Below are 11,438 nucleotides of genomic sequence, written 5' to 3' on the forward strand. Positions count from 1 at the left end.
TTTAACAACTTTAAACTGGCGAGCAATATCTATGACGCACGATTCCTAAAATATGCGCACATTCTGATTTAATTTTTGTTATTTACATTATTAGTTGCATATATCAGAAGATTAATTTCGAAAGACTAGTTTTAACTTTTAGTTGATTTGACTTTAATGACTAACATGCGATGTCTGTTACATATCCTGGCAACACCTATACGAAAAATCTATACATATGTTATGTTATTTACATAATTATTTACACATATTATTAAATTAATTTCGAAAGATTTTAGTTTTGGGTGTAATTTGACTTTGAACTGTCATGTGGTGTTTGGTATATATCAGACAGCCTCGATCCGAAACATTTACGTAAATTATACGGAAAAAAAAAACGCACAGTATTTATACACTTATATATCTGTAACTTGCTTCGTGTTCGTCCTGTTTACAAATTTGCAGCAAGAAGTTCATGTTTTTCAGAAGTTAAGAATTTTTACTCGTTGCCATGCATTTCTGAATAAAAATAAATTTTTCCCCGAGTTTATCAATGAAGCCCAACAAGCGTTTGATAAATAGCGGAAACTCGCCGAAGAAAAATGCTGCAGCACTAAAAAGGACACATGCAGAAAAGAGCCTAGACAAAAGACCAGATAGGCACTTACTCGGAGTTGCCTGCTCGCTGGATGGTCCAAGGCGCCTGAGATGAGCGAAATCCTATGCCAGACTGATGCAGAAGAGGGCGGCCGAGTGTATCTTTGAACGGCGCGCAAATCGTTACGCAGTAAGACCCCACCGCACCTTCTCTCTGGTCTCGAGCGGCCGATACTGGAAACGATCTTGTTCTTCCAGTCCGACTCAAATTGGATAGAGTCCTTGCACTCGAAATGGTTTTTAGGGTATTGTCACTGCAAAAACAATAAAGATTGGTGTGTTTCCAGCGAGAATAAAATTTAACAACTGGAAATTTCACTCATTTTCCGAAGAATGAAGCTACGCTCTTTTCCCAGTAACAAGCTTAACCTTGAAATCAATGGTTTTTCAATCACTTTTATGAGCTTGTAAAGATATTTTCCTTCAATTTCCCTTTGTTTTCTTTGCCTAGTTGAATTAAACTAAAACTATTACCGAATAACTGTCGACAGTGAAACATAAATAAATTAAATCTGAAATTTTTCAGATTTTATATTACGCCCAAAGGGGTGTTTTTTTAACGTTTTGTGTGTTGCCTTTATTTTTTAAATATCATGTTCTTTGCACTTAAACCATAAAATTCAATTCAACAGCAACATTGCAAAATAATTTTTAAATTAGCAAAGCTTTAGAATTTCCGATACACAGTCTCGCACACTGGAGATAAAAATGCCCCTCGTAAAGTGTTGCCATTGCTTGCTTTGAAATCGTTCAGTTTGTTAATTGAAAATTCGTTAAAGTGTTACAAAATATGAAATCGCTAATAAAATAAATTTCAAGTTCTAAATTTGGTCTTCCAGATACTCATATTCGATGGAACAAATTTGATGGCTGTGGGTACCGTTGTTTTATCCCAGTGCGAGAAACATACATATATTTATGCAGATTTTTAATAAGAAATTCTTAATTCTTAAAAAAGGAATTTTATTTTTATTTTGCGCTTCTAAACGAAATTGAAAAATTTCGTCTGTTTCCACCATTGAATTGAAATAGCCAACAACTGACGATTTTCTGTCGATAATATAATATTAAAATAAAAATAGATATATTAATCTTATATATTCTTTATAATTTCCGATACAGAGTCTCGCGCGCTGGAGATAAAATTGTTTTTTTTCTTAGAGTGTTGCTTTGAAATCGTTTTTTTTTTAATCAAAACTTCGTTGAAGTATTACAAAATCTGAAATCGATAATAAAACAAATTTCAAATTCAAATTAGGGCTTCCACATGCCCATATTCTATGGAAGATTACGTTATTCCAATTTTGATGGCTCTAGGTACGGTTGTTTTACTACAGTGCGAGAAACACACATACATTTATGCAGATTCTTCATTATTTAATTTCTTTAAATATAAGACAGGGCGATAATATATGGTGGCAGCGATTTGAAAAGTGATACAGCCTTTTAAACTTTTCGACGCAAACTGCCAAAACAAAACTAATAGACCTTCAAGGCACATTGCCCCTTTGAACTAATAATTATATTTATTTTCAAATTAACTACGAATAAGCAGTCCTTAATTCTCAAACAGGGTTTTTTTTTTAATTTCATTTCAGTCTTCAAAAAGGACATTTTTCAGATTCCTTTCATTTTCGAAACGTAGTTGAATTGAACTGAAAACTGAAAATATAGTAAGACATTAATCATTGAGTTTACTTTAATAACACTTATATTAAAAAAGAAGAAATTATTAGTTTTTAGACAAGGATTTCTCAAACATATTTTATGCTGTAACATATTACTGTATTTTCTGTGTGTCAAAGGTTAAGGACAAAAATTATATCCTCTAAAATGTCTAATCGCCTTTATGCGTCGGATATGAAATATCACAATATCTTCTGTGTTGCCCTGACCAGTATTGTGAGCGTTATAGTGGTAAGTGATGTTGATTGCTATATTGTTTGGCCCAGGATCGAATACCGAATAAGACTTGGATGTTTGTCTGTGCGGCATGGAGGCACCTAATATACTAACTAGCCGAAAGTCCTCTCAAGAGGTTTGTGAAAAGAGAAGAGAGATTGGAGACTCTCGAATCTGTTCTAAAATTGTTGATTGGAGACTCTCGAAACTGTTTTTTTCATCAAAAAAAGAGAAGTTTCCGCTTTCTTAATTCCATATAATTGATCGTCCCCTGTAGTGCACTCTGGCCACTTTTTCTGTGATGAGACGACTAAATGACAGATGGGTATTAGCCATTTCCGACGAATGCATTAACTTTCAATACCCGGCCATTTCAAACAACAGCAACAAATTCTTTCTGCAGTTTCTAACATAGTTCATGATTACATAGTGATTAATTAAAGTGATTAATTATAAATTTGTCTTATATATATATATATTTGTCTTACATATAAAGTGAAAACATTAAGAAAATTAAGTAAAAAAATTATTAAAATTGAATGCGAATAGAGAAAAAATTACCAGCAGCCCTTTTGTGTCAAAAATTATTAATAAATTGATGCAGTTCAAATAGCTTTTGATGACTTATCTTCAAATCATAAATTCAGGTTTAAAGTCACTCGTCATTTATGTGAAATTTGATGTTCATTTATTTCATTTTTATCTTCTGCCACAGCTGTTGCAGCCCTGTATATATTTTCTTTCCATAAATCGACTACACCAGGTAACTGTACCCTTGAAATCTTTAACATTCCGACTGGATTTTGTTATCTAAGAACATGAGCGTGGCCGCTTTCTTAGAATCCACTTTAAAATCTTCAAACTTCGGCCGGTTAGGGTGTAACGTTGCGCGCTTCCAACCTGCACGCAACAATAGTGGTGAATGCTGAGAACTGGAAAGGAGACCAAAGTCTTGAGAAATGTTTAAATCCCTTTTTATTCAACTTTAGAAATTACAAATGCGTGCTCTTGACGCTCACAAACTACGCCGACCCGGGGGTAAAATAAAAATAAGAAACTAAGAAAAGAATAGTAACAAGTGACTAACTACGAAGCTCTCTAAACGTAACTAACCTTACCGCGTTCTAAAATACCGCTGATAATTCAGCAAACTCTGAATATTACGTTGAAAGATTAACAATCTGCCGAGGCAAACACACAGGCCGAAACGCGTGGTTCTTCAATTTCTAACTAGCCACCTCCACGCTCGTGAAGTAAGAAAGCACACCTTCGAACTCGTTTCCCTTCTATTTAACACAGAATACTTCCGCTGATAATTTGAATCCTTGCGCGTTCTACTAAAATTTACATACTCTGGCATTGGCAATTCCAGGGGAAAGTAAGGCTTGACAGGAAAGATAGTATAAACTTAAAATAAATGTTAGTTAAAATAAATATAAACCCTACATTTGCCGCTGCCAGAATTTGGTAAACTTGGAAGCAGGTCCTAAAAACGACCTGTTGAAAAGTTTCCACAATTCTGAACTAAATTTTAAGAGCCTCGTTTACATAAAAAAAAAATCTGTTATCTTACAAAAGGTAGAATAAATTTCTGTATATACTTATTTAACCCTCTCTTCTTACAGCAACCTTTCCTGGACTTCAGCAATCAATCTGTTCTCTTCCTTCCAGCATCTAGAAGGAATAAGTATCAGTATCTTTCTAAATACATTATAATTTACACTTTCTTGACACTGAATAAGTTTTGTTTTTGAACGATTTATTTTCCTTAGTTACTGCTTAATTCACATTCATTCAAGTATTCAAACATGAATTTAACTTTACCCTGGCTCTCCACCATGCGTGATGTCAAACGGGAATATTCGTGTTTTAGTATTGCAACACTTACCCTAACCACAATGATTTGTTAGAATTCAACGACCAAATAGACACACCTTACTCGACATTCTGCAGCTCGATGAGCTACTTTAACATTCTTAAAATTCAAGTGTAGGTGAAGAATCCTACAAAACACATTCATTCTAACTTCCCCCTCATTCATCTTTAGACATGCAGGCTTTCGCTCTAAAGCATGATTTTATCTACAGTTTAATACTTAAATTTGAATTCATTTCTTTTGAACATTTACTTTTAGCATCTAAAATTTTATGCTTCTAGACTAAATTCTACTTTTACATAACTTTCAAGTATTTACGTATATTTACAAAATTCTAATCCATATGATTTTTACAATTTACCATAAAATAAATAAGAGAAAAATAAATTTTTACTTCACGCATTCTTCGCCAAGCTGGCGGCACTGAAACTAAATTTCTTATTAATACAAGAATACGAAGTTATTTTTATCTTTGGGCCAAATTTTGGCTTTAACAGAACAGAATTAGTCTTTCGACCAACAGAAACTGCTTGTTCTTAGATTTTATACTTAGAGAAAATAATACTTTTGCCTTAGCCAAATAAAGTAAAACAAAACTAAGTCTCAACCGAGACAAATTGACTTCCGTGAAAACATAGAACTTCGTATTTACGCATAACTTTTCGGAACAAAAGAAAAAAATTTTATGGAAGAGTTTAACTTATCTTTGAGTTTTCGATGATTGGAAATCCGACATCCTCTTCTGGCAGAACTGCTCCCACGATATCAAATTCATCGACGTCAGTCGTCTCCTTTGTGTCCTTCGAGTGTCGTCCATGTTGATATTTCTTTTTCGCCCTCTGCATGCTGGCCTCTTGGAGTGGTAGTCATCGTGTTGCTGTCTTTTTCTTTTTGTCCCTGGACGGCTGGTCTTGGCGTCCTCCGGTCTGGAATCATGCTTGAATTTCTTCTGTTGGTGGTGGTCTTTTCGTTCCTCCTGCTGTCTTTTCCTTCTCGGGAACGGCGGCCTTGTTTGCACCTGACACTCTGGCCCTGGAAGCGTTTTCCTCGATGCAGAATTTCTACTGCGATACGTTGTAACTGGTGTTTTCCTCTTTACCAAAGCTTCTTTACGCGGCGGCGTTGCTTTTTTGTATTTCTTAAATGCTGGAGTCTGAACGTTTTCATTTCTTCTTTTCGGTACCGTCGCATGACTTGTAGAAGGGCTAGGTTTCTCTTCACTTCCCTGCTTCTTGGGTGGTGGAGCGGGTGACATTACTTCTTGACCTCCCACTTCTTTTACGCTTGAGTCCTGCAAGAAACTTTTAAGGATTTCAAAATCCTTTTGATTATAATATTTTTTCACCTGGTCGGATCTTGCTTTACAAATTTCCCCTCTCTCGTTCTTAAGGTACAATACGACTACCTTGATTTCCTGAATTACATAGGGGCCTTCAAATTTTGGAGCTAACTTTGCAGTAAAATTGTCTGGGGCACTTGATAAAGAAAATTTCCGCTTCAACACTTTATCCTAAACTTTAAAATCTGCTTCACGGCGTTTTGTATCCTAGTATAATTTTTGTCTATTTCTTGCCGTATCCGAGCTTTTAGCCGCCTGGTCAATGCGTTTTTGCACATCTTTTTGTTTAAATTCTTGCTCTCTTTGTTGCACAAAGAATAATTTATCTAATGGCGTAATTAACTTTCGTCCTAAAAATAATTCTGCTGGAGTTTTCCCCGTAGTATCGTAATTTGCTGTTCTTAAAGCATAAGCTAACTCATTTATGTAGCCATCCCAGCGCTTGTGATGTGTGCTAACATAAGTTCGAATTATTTTTACAATATTTTTATTAACTCTTTCTGCTATGTTTGCCTGTGGTCTGTACGGAACCATTTTGATATGGCGTATGCCAAGTCCAGTGCAAATGTTTTCAAATATTTGGCTAACGAATTGTTTACTGTTATCGCTAATGACTTTTATCGGTGCACCGTATTTTAAAATGTATCTGTCTAAGAATGCATCTGCGACTGTTTTGGCTGACGCGCGTTTAAGTGGAACAATTTCTGTCCATTTTGAAAAATGATCTATAATTACTAAAAAAAACGATTTTTATTTAACTCACTCTGGGGGAAAGGACCAAGAAAATCTATGCCTAAAATTTCATTCCGAAATGTAGCGGAAATGCTATTTAAGTACCCGGCCGGGCTGTAATTAATATCATTTATTAAGTGACATTGATTGCAGGACCTGACATACGCAGCTACTATTTTGTATAATTGCGGGAAATATACCGCCTCGCGTACCCTTTTTAAAGTCTTTCTGACCCCTAAATTCCCCACAGGTTTCGCGTCGTCTAATTCCTTCAAAATGCTTAATCGAAGCGAGGCTGGGATGTCTGGTTTGTACTCGAGATTTTCGTTTGTTGTTTTCGTATAAATTTATAAATTATCTATTATTTCATAGTTTTCTGCTCTATTTCTTATCGCGTCGATATCTGTGTGCTCAAAGCTTTCGGGGTCTTTCAAATATGCATAGATACTTCCAAATTCAGGATCAGCTTTCAATTCAGCAATAACTGTTTCTCTAGAATCTAAAATCTTTGAAGTCAACACAGCGCATTTGAGTTCAATTCCTTCATCGTCCAGTTTTGTACGAGAAAGTGCGTCAGCTACATTATTTTCCTTACCCGGTTTATATTTAATTATGAGATTATATTCTTGAAGTTTTAAAGCCCATCTTATTAACCTGGGCGTTAGGTTTTCCCCCGAGTAAAGTCTACCAACAGCCGCATGATCCGAAAAGACTGTTACTGGCGCTTTGCCGAAATAAACTCGAAATTTGTGTACAGCCATTAATATGGCTAATGTTTCTCCCTCTGTACTGTATAATTCCTTTGTGTAGGGTTCAACGTTTTACTAAAACATGCTAAAGGATGGCCATTTTGCATGAGAACAGCACCTACAGCATAGTCCGATGCATCTGCTGCAATTTCCAGGTTTTCGTCCCCCTCCGGGAATTTGAAAACAGGGACATTGATGAGCGCTTCTTTTAACCTTTCAAATGCGGTATTTGCTTCTGCTGTCCACGTGAATTTACTTTTCTTTCTTTTAATTACTAACAAGGGTTCAACAATATTAGCAAAATCTTTTATGAATGTCCGATAATAAGAACATAACCCAAGGAAAGGACAAAGTTTCTTGGCGGTGTTGGGAGGTGGGAAATTCTTGATGGCTTTTATTTTTGAATTTTGCGTTTTTATACCCTTTTGCGAAATTTTATAACCGAGATATTTAAGTTCTTTAGTTGCGAACTTGCATTTTGAGGCGTTAATTGTAAGACCGGCCTCTTTTAATAATTTAAAAACTTCTTCTAGGTCTTTAATATGTTGTTCCAACGTACTACTCGTTATAATTATATCATCTAGATAGATTAAAATCGATTTTCCTAGGACAAGCTTTAGCACAATGTCCATAGCTCTTTGGAATGTTGACGGGGCCCCACACAACCCAAAGGGCATGCGTAAAAATGCATAAGTGCCCGATTTTGTTATATACGCGGTTTTATGTATGTCTTCGGGTCTCAAAGGTATTTGATAGTAGCCAGACGTTAAGTCCAACGTAGTCATGTATCTTGTAGATTTAATCTTTCTAATAATTTCCTCTATAACCGGCAAAGGGTAAAATGGGAATTTAGTAACACTATTAAGTTTTCTTTAATCGATAGCAAACCTCCAAGCCCTTTTATCCGAAGGAGGAAAGTCGTTCTTTTTCCTACATAGTACGACTGGACTCGCGTACTCACTATTTATGGGCGTTATTATCTGGTTCTTTAACATTTCCTGAATATGTTCTTCGATGATTTGTTCTTTCTGTTTATCATAGCGGTAAGGTTTAGTCCTACCGGGTTTGTCGGCAATTAACTGAATATCATGCGTAATAATTTGACAACTACCAGGCCGTTCTGAAAACAAGTTTGAAAAAGTATTCACACTTGCTGGATGGCTTGGCTTTCATGGTCATTCAAATGGCTAAGGTCTACCTGCGGCTGTTCCACTGGTTCCACCACCCTCCGATCCATCTCCAGCACAATTGAACTTTCCTGAAAATTCAGTTTGGCCTTCGCGGCTTTTAAAAACTCCATACCTAAAATAAGTGGATTTTGCAAGTTTTTTACTACAAAAATTAATACTTTAAGGTTTTCGTTTTGAACCTGTATTTTTAAAGATAGTTTTCCAATACATTGACAAGTTTGTCCTTGCGCTGCTATGATTTCTATGTTTTTATTTTTAAATAATCGTAACCTATTAAAATTCTTCTTAAAAAAATATCTCTCATAAAATTACCTTCTGCTCCTTTATTGATTAGGGCTTCTACTGGTACATCGCCAACCAAGACTTGTATAATTGGTAATTGTGAGTTTTTTACGATGACCGTATTTAAGTATCTTCTTTAGGGTTTTTTTCAAATCTTTCGGGGTCTGGACCCTCGCTTTCACAGGCCCCTCTACTCGTTTAAAGCTTTCCTTTCAACTTCTGCCTTCTGGGTACGCGGACGGTTGTTTTCAAATTTCCTTATTGGGCCTTGACCTTCGAGCTTCGATGAGTTAGCTTGATAGCTCTTTCCCCCATAAGAGCGGTTTGCATTTCTGGTCTGCTCATTTGAAGATTGCCTTCGGATACTTTGAGAATACGATGCCCCTCTAGCCTTTTCCGCTATTCTGCGATTTTGGAACTTGACTGCCAATTCGAAGAGTTCCTGCAATGTGCTTGAGTTTCTAATTTCGAAGTAATCTTGAACAGCAGGTAGCAATCTTGGTAAGATTATTTCAATAATCTCCGCGTCGAGTTTCTTCCCATACAGTATATCCGTCAGCTTAATTTTTCGCAGAATAATGTCCGTCAACTCTTCTATATTTCGTTGATAAAAACTATATAGCTCGGCTTCGAGCTTTGCTCGGTCTTTCACTATGGGGAAGGCCTTTAATAATGATATTTTGAAATTTTCAAAGGTATATGTTTGGCCTCCGAATTCCCCTAATAAAAATTTTCCTATATTCTTCCTCCATAGTGAGGCCTGTCCTCTTAGTGCAGATGTGGCGATGGCAACTTTTTGTCTTTCAGGCACAGGGTAGAGCTGGAAGTGATTTTTGAGGCCTTCTAAAAATATCTCCATCGAATTTTTTCCGTCGAAATTGACGTTTGGCTTGATTGACGCTCTCATCGTCTGGACCAGGTATCCAAATCCTTCCAATTGGCTTGCCATTTCTTGTTGTTGTCCAGCAGCTTCCATCCAGTTTTCGGCCATTTCAGTTCGACAAGTGTTCGGGCGCCAATGTAATGTTGCGCGCTCCCAACCTGCACGCAATAATAGTGGTGACTGCTATGAACTGGAAAGTACACAAAGTCTTGAGAAGTGTTTAACTCCCTTTTTATTCAACTTTAGAAATTACAGATGCGTGCTCTTGACGCTCACAAACTACGCCGACCCAGAGGTAAAATAAAAATAGGAAACTAAAAATGAATAATAACAAGTGACTACCTACGAGGCTCTCTAAACGTAACTAACCTAACCGTGTTCTAAGAAACCACTGATAATTCAGAAAACTTCTGAATATTACGTTGGAAGATTTAACTATCTGCCGAGGCAAGCACACAGGCCGAAACGCGTGGTTCTTCACTTTCTAACTAGCCACCTCCACGCTCGTGAAGCAAGAAAGCAGACTTTCGAACTCGTTTCCCTTCTATTTAACTCAGAATACTTCCGCTGACAATTTGAATACTTGCGCGTTCTACTAAAATTTACATACTCTGGCATTGGCAATTCCAGGGGAAAGTAAGGCTTGACAGGAAAGGTAGTTTAAACTTAAAATAAATGTTAGTTAAAATAAATATAAACCCTACAAGTTTGTAAAATGAAATGCGTAATTGAAATCTATCTCTATGTTTAAGAAATTTAAGCATGTTAACTTAGCTGAAATAGTAAAATCAAAAGCGTAATTACAGTCAAAAATTATAAAACAGAGTTAAACTTTAGAGTATGTTTGAAACTAAAAAGAAAACCAGTGCAAGAAAAGTATAAAAATTACATCTAAAATTAACTAAAGTTCATGCGTATGGTAGGAACATGTAATAAACAAGTTCAAAATTAGAGTACTTTAAAATTTACGAAGGTATAAAATGTAAACAAGTTAAAAATAACATCTAAAATTAAATAAAACTCATATACATGGTAAGAAAATAGAGGGATTAGGCTAAAATTAGGAGCCTGTTTGAAATTAGGAAGGTTAAAACGTATGAAAGTCGTTACATATGAAACGAAAGTCATGTGAAAATATAACAAATTAGTTAAAATTCTTAGTATGTTGAAAACTAAAAGCGATAAAAAATAGAAAAGGAGTTAAAATTTACACCTAAATTTAAATAAAAGTCAGGTATATGATGTGAAAACATGAATTATGTTAAAATTAGGACTATACTGGAAATTATGAAGATTAAAATGTATGAGGGGAATTAAGTCATGTATATGATGTGAAAATATAGGAATTATATGAAAATTAGGTTTATACTGGAAATTATGAAGATTAAAATGTATGAGGGAAATCAAGTAAAAGTCATGTATATAGTTTGAAAATATAAATTGGTTAGAGTATATTAAATAGTGTGAAGGTTAAAATGTACAAACCAAGGTAGAAATGTTACATCTAAAATTAAATACAGGTCATCCATATGATCAGAAAATATATGAAATAAGTTAAAATGCAGAATATGCTGAAGATTAGTAACGTTAAAAAGAACGAAAAAAGTTAAAAATCACATTTAACATATAAACGCACAAAAACGCGTGCTTTAGTAATTACACTCGTAAAATATAACAAATAAGTCAAAAATATGGCTAACAAGTATGAAAAAACTCTGGGTAAAAGGAATTTAATACTAAAAATGAGTAATGTAATGAAGATTACGAAAATTATATCTAATATTATTAAATGAAGATACCAGCAACTGAGTAAAACTTCTAAGGTAAGCGGTCTGCTTCGACTAACTCT

General features: G+C 35.2%; 1 protein-coding gene across 1 annotated transcript in view; it reads right to left on the reverse strand.

Moving 5' to 3' along the window:
- Positions 1 to 750, reverse strand: part of LOC118181191 (regulator of G protein signaling 7-binding protein A-like) — a 287,634-nt gene extending 286,884 nt beyond the window's left edge. Inside the window, exon 1 of the mRNA XM_085813337.1 lies at positions 648 to 750. The gene's annotated coding sequence lies outside the window, so the exon portion shown is untranslated. The remainder of the gene's footprint in view (positions 1 to 647) is intronic.
- Between the last annotated feature and the right edge of the window lie 10,688 nt (positions 751 to 11,438).

This window comes from Stegodyphus dumicola, chromosome 3, assembly GCF_044657685.1.
Source record: "Stegodyphus dumicola isolate Sdum_Otavi_A_Nest chromosome 3, ASM4465768v1".
Classification (NCBI taxonomy): Eukaryota; Metazoa; Arthropoda; class Arachnida; order Araneae; family Eresidae; genus Stegodyphus; species Stegodyphus dumicola.